Source organism: Delphinus delphis, chromosome X (assembly GCF_949987515.2).
Source record: "Delphinus delphis chromosome X, mDelDel1.2, whole genome shotgun sequence".
Lineage (NCBI taxonomy): Eukaryota > Metazoa > Chordata > Mammalia > Artiodactyla > Delphinidae > Delphinus > Delphinus delphis.
Genome location: NC_082704.1, coordinates 96,023,001 through 96,036,733, shown reverse-complemented (window position 1 = coordinate 96,036,733; position 13,733 = coordinate 96,023,001). Strand labels below are relative to the sequence as shown.

Below are 13,733 nucleotides of genomic sequence, written 5' to 3'. Positions count from 1 at the left end.
GTGGCTGAGCAGATAATGAATCACTGTTGAGAAAGGAACATTTAAAGAGGGTATAATAAAGGGTCTTTCCTTTCATTATTAAATGAAAATTGTTCTGTTCACAAAGGTTTTTAATTTCTGTAATGCAAGACAGACCTGAAGTATATTTGCCACTTAAATTTAGGTCAGCATATAATCTTCTGGGCATAAAAAGAAATATATACTTTTGTGCATCTCTGAAACCAATTTGGGAATTTCACATTGAGAGGGGCTCCTGGGAACACCATATGCTATATAAAATTTTCAAACTCAAAAAAGAACCCCATAAGGGACTTCCCTGGTGGTCCAGTGGTTAAGAGTCTGTGCTTCCACTGCAGGGGACATGGGTTCAATCCCTGGTCGGGGAACTAAGATATCCTGCATGCTGTGTGGCTTGGCCCAAAAAACCCCAAAATACCAAAAAACCAAAAAAAAAAAAACCCCATAGCTGATAGTTAATTTCTTAACATAATTTTTAGCCCTCTACATTTCTGGATTTCTTGAGCACTTGTAAGTTCCAAATTACTAAAAAGTGAATGTAGGGAATGTGGGGGACACTGGAGAACTATGACTTCCACAGGCTGGTCAAATAGCCTTTGAGTATTTGGAAGTGTGGTAAGATTATTCTTTTCTTTTAATACCAGCTTTATTGGAGCATAATTCACACACCATAAAATTTACACATTTAAAGTATACAATTCAGTGGTAATTAGTATATTCACAGAATTGTGTGGCTATCAGCACGAATTCCACAACATTCTCATCACTCCAAAAAGAAATACAATGTCCATTAGTGGTCACTCCGCTTGCTCCCCATTTCTTAGCCCCTGGTAACCACTAATCTATTTTCTATCCCTCTAAATTCCCCTGTTCTTGACATGGCATATAAATACAATCATATAATATGTGGACTTTGGTTTCTTTGATTTAGCATAATATCTTCAATATTTGTCAATGTTGAAATAGGTATCATTACCTCATTCCTTTTTATGGCCAAATTATATTCCATGGTATGGCTATACTACCTTTTGTTTATCCATTCATCAGTTGATGGCCATTTGCATTTGTTCCACCTTTTGGCTGTTGTGAAGAATGCTGCTATAAACATTCATATAGAAGTTTTTGTATGGGTAAGTTTCCTTATGTATGTATGTATGTAGTTTTTACTATAGAAAAAGTTACATAATAAAACAAAAGGAAACGTTAGAACTTCTAATACAGATCAAGGTGCTCTGAAGGGATGTGGCAGTAAATATATAGATTATAATTGCCCCACACTTCCCCAGTCTTATCCTCAACATTTTTTTTTTTTTGTCCTCAGCTTTATTGAGGTATAATTGACAAATAGGAATTGTATATATTTAAGGTGTACAACTGTTTGGATATATGTGTACATTGTGTAATCATCACCACAATCAAGCTAACTAACATATTCATCACCTCACATTGTTACAGTTTGTTTTTAACCTCTTACCAAATTGCAGGTATACAATATAGTATTGTTAACTATAGTCATCATGCTCTACATTAGATCTGCAAAATTTACTCATCTATTTTTTTTTTCTTTTTTTTTTTCCGGTACGCGGGCCTCTCACTGTTGTGGCCTCTCCCGTTGCGGAGCACAGGCTCCGGACACACAGGCCCAGCGGCCCTGGCTCACCGGCCCAGCCGCTCTGCGGCATGTGGGATCTTCCCGGACCGGGGAATGAACCCGTGTCCCCTGTATCAGCAGGCGGACTCTCAACCACTGCGCCACCAGGGAAGGCCTACTCATCTTGAGTAACTGAAACTTTGTACTCTTTTGACCAACATCTCCCAATTTCCACCCCCTCCCTGCCCCGGCAGCCACCATTCTACTCTCTCCTTCCATGAGTTTGACTATTTTAGATTCCATGTATATGCCACACATAAAATTCATGTACTATTTGTCTTTCTGTGTCTGGCTTGTTTCACTGAGCATAATATCCTCCAGGTTCATCTATGTTGTCACAAATGGCAGGATTTCCTTCTTTTTTAAGGCGGAATATTCCATTGTGTGTGTACTATATTATTTGTATTCATTAATTGGTGAACATTGAGATTGTTTTTGACTCTTGGCTATGGCAAATAATGCTGCAATGAACATGAGAATGCAGATAACATCTTGGAGATACTGATTTCATTTCCTGTGGTTATATACTCAAAAGGGGGATTGCTGGATCATAAGGTAGTTCTATTTCTAATCTTTTGAGGAGCCTTCATACTATTTTCCCTAATTGCTGTATCAGTTTACATTCCCAATAACAGAAAATAAGAGGTTCCCTTTTCTCCATAATCTCACCAACCTTTGTTATCTTACTTTTTCGATAAATGACCATTTCAACAGGTGTGAAGTAATAGCTCATTGAGGTTTTAATTTGCATTTCCCTGATGCTTAGTAATGTTGAGCACCTTTTCATATACTGTTTGTCATTCTTATGTCTTCTTCAGAGAAATGTCTATTCAGGTCCTCTGCCCATTTTTTTTTTAGTGGATTTTTTTTTAACATCTTTATTGGAGTATAATTGCTTTACAGTAGTGTGTTAGTTTCTGCTTTATAACAAAGTGAATCAGCTATACATATACACATACCCCATATCTCTTCGCTCTTGCATCTCCCTCCTACCCTCCCTATCCCACCTAGGTGGTCACAAACCACCAAGCTGATCTCCCTGTGCTATGCGGCTGCTTCCCACTAGCTATCGATTTTATATTTGGTTTTACTATATTTACGTTTGGTAGTGTATATATGTCCATGCCACGCTCTCACTTTGTCCCAGATTACCCTTCCCCATCCCTGTGTCCTCAAGTCCATTCTGTAGTAGGTCTGCGTCTTTATTCCCATCCTGACCCTAGGTTCTTCATAACCATTTTATTTTATTTTATTTTTTTTTCATTCCATATATATGTGTTAGCCTACGGTATTTGTTTTGCTCTTTCTGACTTACTTCACTCTGTATGACAGTCTCTAGGTCCATCCACCTCACTACAGATAACTCAATTTCGTTTCTTTTCATGGCTCAGTAATATTCTATTGTATATATGTGCCACATCTTCTTTATCCATTCATGTGTCGATAGACACTTAGGTTGCTTCCATGTCCTTGCTATAGTAAACAGAGCTGCAATGAACACTGTGGTCCACGGCTCTTTTTGAATTATGGTTTTCTTCAGTGATCACTTCGTTATTAGGTAGTGTATTGTTTAGCCTCCATGTGTTTGTATTTTTTACAGATCTTTTCCTGTAATTGATATCTAGTCTCATAGCGTTGTGGTCGGAAAAGATACTTTATACATTTTCAGTTTTCTTAAATTTACCAAGGCTTGATTCGTGACCCAAGATACGATCTATCCTGGAGAATGTTCCATGAGCACCTGAGAAAAATGTGTATTCTGTTGTATTTGGATGGAATGTCCTATAAATATCAATTAAGTCCATCTTGTTTAATGTATCATTTAAAGCTTGTGTTTCCTTATTTATTTTCATTTTGGATGATCTGTCCATTGGTGAAAGTGGGGTGGTAACGTCCCTTACTATGAACGTATTACTGTCGATTTCCCCTTTTATGGCTGTTAGCATTTGCCTTATGTATTGAGGTGCTCCTATGTTGGGTGCCTAAATATTTTACAATTGTTATATCTTCTTCTTGGATCGATCCCTTGATCATTATGTAGTGTTCTTCTTTGTCTCTTTTAATAGTCCTTATTTTAAAGTCTATTTTGTCTGATATGAGAATTGCTACTCCAGCTTTCTTTTGGTTTCCATTTGCATGGAATATCTTTTTCCATCCCCTTACTTTCAGTCTGTATGTGTCTCTAGGTCTGAAGTGGGTCTCTTGTAGACAGCATATATAAGGGTCTTGTTTTTGTATCCATTCAGCTAATCTGTGTCTTTTGGTGGGAGCATTTAGTCCATTTACATTTAAGGTAATTATCGATATGTATGTTCCTATTCCCATTTTCTTAATTGTTTTGTGTTCGTTATTGTAGGTCTTTTCCTTCTCTTGTGTTTCTTGCCTGGAGAAGTTCCTTTAGCATTTGTTGTAAAGCTGGTTTGGTGGTGCTGAACTCTCTCAGCTTTTGCTTGTCTGTAAAGGTTTTGATTTCTCCATCAAATCTGAATGAGATCCTTGCTGGGTAGAGTAATCTTGGTTGCAGGTTTTTCTCCTTTATCACTTTAAATATGTCCTGCCAGTCCCTTCTGGCTTGCAGAGTTTCTGCTGAAAGATCAGCTGTTAACCTTCTGGGGATTCCCTTGTGTGTTATTCGTTGTTTTTCCCTTGCTTTTAATATGCTTTCTTTGTATTTAATTTTTGACAGTTTGATTAATATGTATCTTGGTGTATTTCTCCTTGGATTTATCCTGTATGGGACTCTCTGTGCTTCCTGGACTTGATTAACTATTTCCTTTCCCATATTAGGGAAGTTTTCAACTATAATCTCTTCAAATATTTTCTCAGTCCCTTTCTTTTTCTCTTCTTCTTCTGGGCCCCATATAATTTGAATGCTGGTGCATTTAATGTTGTCTGAGAGGTCTCTGAGACTGTCCTCAGTTCTTTTCTTTCTTTTTTCTTCATTCTGCTCTGCAGTAGTTATTTCCACTATTTTATCTTCCAGGTCACTTATCCGTTCTTCTGCCTCAGTTATTCTGCTATTGATCCCATCTAGAGTCTTTTTCATTTCATTTATTGTGTTGTTCATCATTGTTTGTTTCATCTTCAGTTCTTCTAGGTCCTTGTTAAATGTTTCTTGCATTTTGTCCATTCTGTTTTCAAGATTTTGGATCATCTTTACTATCATTATTCTGAATTCTTTTTCATGTAGACTGCCTATTTCCTCTTCATTTGTTAGGTCTCGTGCGTTTTTATCTTGCTTCTTTATCTGCTGTGTGTTTTTCTGTCTTCTCATTTTGCTTAACTTACTGTGTTTGGGGTCTCCTTTTTGTAGGCTGCAGGTTCGTAGTTCCCGTTGTTTTTGATGTCTGTCCCCAGTGGCTAAGGTTGGTTCAGTGGGTTATGTAGGCTTCCTAGTGTAGGGGACTAGTGCCTGTGTTCTGGTGGATGAGGCTGGATCTTGTCTCTCTAGTGGGAAGGTCCACGTCTGGTGGTATGTTTTGGGGTGTCTGTGGACTTATTATGATTTTAGGCAGCCGCTCTGCTAATGGGTGTGGTTGTGTTCCTGTTTTGCTAGTTGTTTGGCATAGGGTGTCCAGCACTGTAGCTTGCTGGTCATTGAGTGAAGCTGGGTGCTGGTGTTGAGATGGAGATCTCTGGGAGATTTTCGCCGTTTGATATTATGTGGAGCCTGGAGGTCTCTTGTTGACCAGTGTCCTGAAGTTGGCTCTCCCACCTCAAAGGCACAGCACTGACTCCTGGCTGCAGCACCAAGAGCCTTTCATTCACACGGCTCAGAATAAAAGGGAGAAAAAGTAGAGAGAGAATTAGTAGAAGTAGGAAGAAAGAAAGGAAGGAAGGAAGGAAGGAAGAAAGAAAGAAAGAAAGAAGGTAAAGTATAATAAAGTTATTAAAATTAATTATTAAGAAAAAAATTTAAAAAAAAATGGACAGATAGAACCCTAGGACAGATGGTGGAAGCAAAGCTATACAGACAAAATCTCACACAGAAGCATACACATACACACTCACCAAAAGAGGAAAAGGGGAAAAAATCATAAATATTGCTCTCGAAGTCCACCTCCTCAATTTGGGATGATTCGTTGTCTATCCATGTATTCCACAGATGTAGGGTACATCAAGTTGATTGTGGAGCTTTAATCCGCTGCTTCTGAGGCTGCTGGGAGAGATTTCCCTTTCTCTTCTTTGTTCTCACAGTTCACAGGGGCTCAGGTTTGGATTTGGCCCCGCCTCCGCGTGTAGGTCGCCGGGGGGCGTCTGTTTTTTGCTCCGACAGGATGCGGTTAAAGGAGCCGCTGATTCGGGGGCTCTGGCGCACTCAGGTCGGGGGGCGGGAGGGGCACGGAGTGCGGGGCGAGCCTGTGGCGGCAGAGGCTGGCGTGACGTTGCACCAGCCTGAGGCCCGCCGTGCGTTCTCTAGGGGAAGTTGTTCCTAGATCCCGGGACCCTGGCAGTGGCGGGTTGCACAGGCTCCCCGGAAGAGGGGTGTGGATAGTGACCTGTGCTCACACACAGGCCCCTTGGTGGCGGCAGCAGAAGCCTTAGCGTCTCCCGCCCGTCTCTGGGGTCTGTGCTTTTAGCTGCGGCTCGTGCCCGTCTCTGGGGTCCGAGCTTTTAGCCGCGGCTCGCGCCGTCTCTGGGGTCCGCGTTTGTAGCCGCGGCTGGCGCCCATCTCTGGAGTTCTTTTAAGCAGCGCTCTTAAACTCCTCTCCTCGCGCACCAGGAAACAAAGAGGGAAGATAAAGCCTCTTGCCTCTTCGGCAGCTGCAGACCTTTTCCTGGACTCCCTCCCGGCTAGTCATGGTGCACTAACCTCTTCAGGCTGTGTTCGCACAGCCAACCCCAGTCCTCTCCCTGCGCTCCGACCAAAGCCTGAGCCTCAGCTCGCAACCCGGCCCCCTCTGGCGGGTGAGCAGACAAGCCTCTCGGGCTGGTGAGTGCCGGTCGGCACCGATCCTCTGTGCGGGAATCTCCCCGCTTTGCCCTCCGCACCCCTGTTGCTGTGCTCTCCTCCGCGGCTTCGAAGCTCCCCCGTCCGCCTCCCGCAGTCTCCGCCCGCGAAGGGGCTTCCTAGTGTGTGGAATCCTTTCCTCCTTCACAGCTCCCTCCCACTGGTGCAGGTCCCGTCTCCATTCTTTTGTCTCTGTTTTTTCTTTTTTTCTTTTGCCCTACCCAGGCACGTGGGGAGTTTCTTGCCTTTGGGGACATCTGAGGTCTTCTGCCAGCCTTCAGTAGGTGTTCTGTAGGAGTTGCTCCACGTATAGATGTATTTCTGGTGTATCTGTGGGGAGGAAGGTGATCTCTGCGTTACTCTTCCGCCATCTTCCCCTCCGCCTGATAAAGAGAAATTTTATATCAGAGGATAAGTTCCTGATAGTTCATGAGTTTCATCATAGTTCTGGAGCATGTTTATCTCGCACCATCTAGAAAGGCAATATGTAGTACGTAAGAGCATGAAATTCTGGAACCAGACACCTGGTCTTTCAATCCCAGCGCTACCATTTACTAGTTGTGTAATCTTGGGTAAAATCCGTAACCTCTTTGTGCCTCTTTTCTTATCTGTAAAATTGTGATGATAATAATACCTAATTATAAGATTATTTTGAGAATTAAGTGTAGGGCATTCAGCACGGTGCCCACGAATTCATAAGTATTATATATGTGTTAACTATTATTTTATTATCAAAGCATTTTGCTGAGTTTTCATTGAAGGATTAATTGACATTTAATACAGGAAGAATATGGGCCCTATAGATAACCTTAACACTTAAAAACTACAAGGTAGAAATCCTAACCTTCTGAGAGGGAATCTGTCACATCTGTAGTCCCTAAAGCACTATCAGATGATTTCCATTAATATTAATTAGGTCAATAAAAAGTATTAATGTTTAAATACAAGCCATGGTTATCAGAAAAAATTATTAGCCTTAATACTTCACTCCCCATTTGTATAGGATAAATGAGGTAATTCAAAAGAGAGAGATTTTATTTTTTATCATTAGTAAATAGCTAAGCAGTGAAGAACTGAGGAACTCAGCTTTGACCACATCTTGGACTAAGTGAGATTTAAGGATTGTTTGGTATCCAAGGATACGTCTTTTTTTTTTTTTTTTTTTTTGCGGTACGCGGTCCTCTCACCGCTGCGGCCTCTCCCGTTGCGGAGCACAGGCTCCAGACGCGCAGGCTCAGCGGCCATGGCTCACGGGCCCAGCCGCTCCGCGGCATGTGGGATCCCCCCAGACCGGGGCATGAACCCGTGTCCCCTGCATCGGCAGGCGGACTCCCAACCACTGCGCCACCAGGGAAGCCCCAAGGATACCTCTTAATGTAATTTCTATAAATCTGAGAAGAAAAGAGATTGTGATGATCTCATTAGAGAGTAATATGTGGAAGAAGGACCGGAATACATTGGAAATGCTGCCTAATCAAAGCATTGTTTTCATGTATATTTTATAGTTTTTAAGTGATTTTTTTAGCTTAATGTTTTCTAGCTGGAACATTTTATGTCATAATTACTAGTCTCATCAGAGATTTCATTTTTATTTATACAGATATGTGGAATCTATGATTAGATGTGTGCATTTAGGCCAGTTGGACCTCCTTTATTTTACATCAATGTACTTTTGGAATTTGGAATTCTCCTTTTTCAAGTATAATGCATATATATCTGGCACAGCTTCCTGCTTGAGTCTATTGTTGTGCCTTATGTAAAATGACATTTAGTTTGCTTCTCATTGATTAGAATCAATAACATAAGTCATAATTATGTCCTGGAATAATATGCATTTCTAGTCTGGCTGCACTGTAGGTGGTGGGATATGGCCTGGGAAGCTAATCATCCTTTATCATTTCTTTCCACTTGTGAAAGGGCACCCAGAACGCTAAACAATCAACTTCGTAACTGAATATATAGGATAAAGTTGTTTATAAATTGGGGTCTCTTGTACTAAGGGGAAATATTAAGACCACTCTTTTTGCAAAACATAAATGGAGAACTAAGGCAAAGATAATTCAATCAGAATTTATGTCATCACCTCAAGATTTCAAGCCAAACCACAAGACTAGTACACTGTAATGTGTATATGTGTTGTGATGTCAATGTCCAATTCAAGTTAACTCTACATTTTATTGATCTGATGAGCAAATTTGTTTGCTAAAGCCAAAAGACAATGCAGGTTCCCTGTCAGACTGTTATGATTGAGAGACCCCCTAAATTGTTTGGACTTATTGGCTTAATTATTCCACATTTGGGAATCCATAGAAGGGTCTCTTTTCTGGAACACTGATGCATGTGAGACTGTTGTGACTGTTCTCTTCTTTGCAAAATATTCTACTGCCTTGGCTTCTGTATTAGTCAACATAAGCTAGGTTATGTTAGAGTGTCAAATTAATCCTGAAATCTCAGTGTTTTACCATAACAAAGGTTTATTTCTCAACCACACTACATGTTCAATGGGTATGGGGGAGGGAGGGGCATTTGGGGGTTTTCTCTGGGGCTTACCTATTCACTGAGGCAGGGGAGAGTGGACAGAGAGTCTCTAAAGGGCTCTTCTCTGATTCAGCCAAACCCATCACTTCTTCTCCCATTTCATTGGCTGAAACCAGTCATAAATCCTCGGTTAGCCTCAAGGGGTCTGAAAAATGGAGCTTTCCATGTGCCTGAGAAGAAGGAATATAGAATTGGGTTTGGCGAGCACAGCCCTGTCTGCTGCAGTTTTTAAGACACTGCCCTGTCCTGGTTCTTCTATCTCTCAACCTGTTTTTTCTCTGCCTCCTCAATGGACTTCTTTTCCGTCACCCCTTGGGGAACTGGTGCTCCCCAAGTTACCATATCCGGTCCACTATTTTTTTCTCCCCACATCTATCCCCAGGTAACTTCATCCACTCCTCCAGTTCTAACTGCAGACTATCTGCTGCTAACTTCCAGATCTATTATCCCAAGCCCTGACCTACCCACAAAGCTTTAAACATAAATCCAATAATGACTGATTCAAGGATGTCTCAAACTCAATGTGAAAAAATATAAACACATGATTTTTTTTCCAAACCTCATTCGTCCTCTTCCTGTATTCTTTGTCCCAGTTAGTGGCAGCATCGTATTTCCAAGTCTAGATTCCTCCCTATTATTCCCACCTCTAAATTTTGTATACCATCTTAGCTAGGCTGTGCTGCACAGTTGTTTAGTTAGTTATCAGTCTAGATGTCCACTGTGAAGGTATTTTTTAGATGCGATTAATAGTTACATCTGTAGGCTCTGAGTAAAGCAGATTGCCACCCATAGTGTGACTGGGCCTCGTGCAATCAGTTGAAGGCCCCAAGAACAAGGACTGAGGTTTCCTGAAGGAATTCAGCCTCAAGAGTGCAACACAGGGACTTCCCTGGTGGTCCAGTGGCTAAGACTCCGTGCTCCCAATTCCGGGGGCCCTGGTTCGATCCCTGGTCTGGGAACTAGATCCCACATGCATGCTGCAACTAAGAGTTCCCATGCCGCGACTAAAGATCCCGCATGCCACAACGAGGACCCGGTGCAGCCAAAATAAATATATAAATATTTAAAAAAAAAAAAAAAAAAGACTGCAACACAGAAACCCTGCCTGAGTTTCCAGTATGCCTGCCCTGCTATACAGACCTTGGACTCAAGACTGTAACATCTGAGTTTCTAACCTACTGGCTTGCTCTATGAATTTCAGCGCCCCGACTTCCCCCAGCTAGGGCCTCAGGGAGGTGAGGGCTTTGTTCGGAGGCTGGAGGACTCGGGACCATAGAGGGAGGGGTCCCAGGCTCTCATAGACGGCACCAGCAGGACGCAGGGACCGCTGACCCCTGACGCCTGACTAGTGGGAGTCCCCGCAGAGTCCCGCCCCTGCCGTCAGCCCTCGGAGACCCCACGCCGCGCCGGATGCGGCTCCCCCGGATTTCCGCTTCGGAAGTGAGGAGCCCGACCGGGAGCCGCGGCGTTTGTTCGTCCGAGCGTGGGTTTTCGGGACTTGTCCGGAGCCACGGTGAGGACCTGAATGTAGCCTGAAGGGACCTTCCCTCCCCCCTCCCCGCATAACAAAGGTGACCCACCTGCATCCCACCCCTGCGATCTTGTTCTTCGAGGCCCCAGCCGAGCTATTGGGCTGAATTCGGCCTAGGATGTCTCAGGCAGAAGGCCTTGGTCTGTGAGAGTAGCGCTGATTATACAAATGGAGAAGATCTAAGTCCTAGATGAGGGCCCTGAGTGCTAGTGAGCAGACCTCGACCCCCAAAGCGGGCCACAGTGAGCAGCGCCCCTGCTCTCAGCTCTAGGAGGCCCTAGCAAGGTAGACAGATGTTGAGTGACCTAAATTCCCCTCTAGTGACGAAGGGAAATGAGGGCTACCTCATGGCTCCCAAACTCAGGAGAGGAGGCTCCAGGCGGAGCTGGCAGGCTGTGGTGCCCCCTCATCTCCTCTGGAGATGGTCTCAGGGAGATGAGAGCCTTGGTCTAATGGAATAAGCCCAATTCCGCAAAGGGACCTAGTCCTCAACAGCATTCATGGTTGTGACACTGAGTGAGGATGGGGGCCCCTCCCACAAGAAATGGGGCAGCATAAAGCACCAGCCCTGTTTCCAGGCTTGGGAGAATTGGGTATTTTGACATGAGTTGCATTCACTTATTCCCAGGACATCTCAGGGAGGTGAGAGACCAGGTCAAAGGGGGCAGCCTCGGGTTGGCAAGGGAGGATTTCAGGTTATGCCAGGTGTCATGGTGAGAACCTTGAGGACTGTGGGGATGTCCCACATGAAAGCATTCAGGCCACAAAGAATCCTCACTATTAGCATCCCTGGGAGACCTCAAGCATAGATGTCAGGCAGAAATGCCCATCAGTTCCCACTACAGGCTAACAGGGAAATAAGGGTCTTGGTCTGAGGAGAGTGGTCCCATGTCAGCAGAGGGAGAAATCTTAGACCCTATCAGGAGGCACATTTAGACCTTGAATTGGGATCTTGTGTGGGACCACAAGGACTTCAGCCTGCTTGCAACAGCTTTCATTCTTGGGAGACCACGTTTAGTTAGATACGGTCATCTTCACTTCCTCCTATTGGGACACAGGCTGGTTTCGCTCTTACTATCATATAGGCATCAATTCAGGCAAAAGTTGAGCTTCTCTACCAGGAGCCCAATTGAGGAACCTGAGTGAGGACTCAAAGTGTCCAGCCCAACCCTTGGATTTCAGCCCAAGAAATCTCTGGGAAGGACTGTCAGGTAGAGCGTCTGCTTCACTTCTTTATATCACGTCTAAGAGAGGTGAGGTCCTTAGTCTGAAGGTGCATCCACCAGTCAGCAAATGGAGAGTAGTGGTTCCAAGCCTTTAAAGGAGCCAAGGTGAGGACCTTGAATGATGATCGCAACGAACTCAGGATAGAAAGGACCCTACTGAACTCGCAGCTCTGGTGTCCCCTGGCAGGGAGGTGGACTGAGGCACCCCTTCACTTCCTTCTCCTGGATCGCAGGGAGGTTTGAGGTGTCAGCTTAAGAGTAGCAGCGGGGAGGGTGCCCAGGCTCTGCAGAGACCTGACATGATAATATTGAAGATGAACCGAGAGGACCCCACTGCCAGCACCTGTTGTCACCTGAGTAAATCCAAGGCAGGGCTGATAGGATGTAGAGTAAAACTCTAAGGCCTCTGTGTTTCCTCTATGGGATTCTGGGAGGACAGGCTGACTGGGAAAACAGGAACCTTGTGGGTTCCCAGAGCAGTGCCCTCAAGGAAACTTGCAGAGGCAGCCTTTGATAAAGCCAAGGTGGAATCTCCCTACTTTAAGGTGCTCACGTCATCTCATTCTCCAGCTTCCAGGTGTCCAAATCACCTGTCATTGGCCCACACTCCTGTCTGCTGTCCCTGACCACAGCCACCATGCCTCGTGGTCAGAAGAGTAAGCTCCGTGCTCGTGAGGAACGCCGCCGTAACAGAGGTGAGACCCAAGGTCTTAATGCTCAGGCCACCACAGCAGGGGTAGAAGAGACCACTTCCTTACCCGTTTCTGTTTCTCAGGGTACTCCCCCGAGCTACGCTGCTGCTGGCACTCGCCAGGAGCCTCAGGGAGCCCCAGCCACTAGCTCTCGTGATGCAGGGGTTTCATGCCCAGGATATGATGTACGTGCCAAGGGCCAAGTTGAGGAAAGTAAAAATTCCTCCCAGGCCTCAACCTCCAGTGATCCTGGAAAGGATCTTGTAACCAGGAAGGCAGGGATGTTGGTGCAGTTCATGCTGTATAAATATAAGATAAAGGAGCCCATTAAAAAGGGAGAAAAGCTGAAGATTGTCAACAAAAGGTATAGGGAGCACTTCCCCGAGATCCCCAGGAGAGCCTCCGAGTGCATGGAGCTGGTCTTTGGCCTAGAATTGAAGGAAGTCAAGCCCAACAGTCATTCCTATGCCCTTGTCAGCAAACTAGATCTCACTGATGATGGGCGTCGGAGCAGTGGCGGGCGGTTTCGGAAGAATGGGCCCCTGATGCCTGTCCTCGGTGTGATCTTGCATGGCGACCGCGCCTCTGAGGAGGAGATCTGGGAATCCCTGAATGTTTTGGGTGTTTTTGATGGAAGGAGGCACTTCATCTTGGTGGAGCCCAGGAAGCTTATCACAGAAGATTTGGTGCAGGAAAGGTGCCTGGAGTACCGCCAGGTGCCCAGCAGCGATCCGCCATGCTCTGAGTTCCTGTGGGGCCCGAGAGCCCGCGCTGAAACCAGCAAGATGAAAGTGCTGGAGGTTCTGGATGCAGAACCAGAACCGTATCTCCATGGATCTGGAGATCCATGATACGGTCCCCACTGCCTTCCCACCCCACAATGAAGAGGCTTTGAGAGATGAGGGAGAGAGAGCCCGAACCAGGGCTGCAGCCAGGGCTGGCACTACTGCCACAGCCTTGCGCGTTCCAGGGCCACATCCAGCCTCTCCTCACACCCCTAGTGAGGTCTGAAGCCCACCCATTCTTCACTTTGTGGTTGGAAAAGCCTGTTAACCAGTGTTCCTGATATGCTTAAATAACTTGTTGACTTTTTTCCTGCATTTTTAATTGGTGTTCCTTTCAACAG

The 13,733-nt window shown here is 44.7% G+C and overlaps 1 protein-coding gene and 1 pseudogene across 1 annotated transcript in view; both read left to right on the top strand.

Moving 5' to 3' along the window:
• The window catches only part of CFAP47 (cilia and flagella associated protein 47), a 505,984-nt gene that overhangs the window by 20,641 nt on the left and 471,610 nt on the right, over window positions 1-13,733 (top strand).
• Window positions 12,553-13,608, top strand: LOC132417899 (melanoma-associated antigen B4-like; annotated as a pseudogene).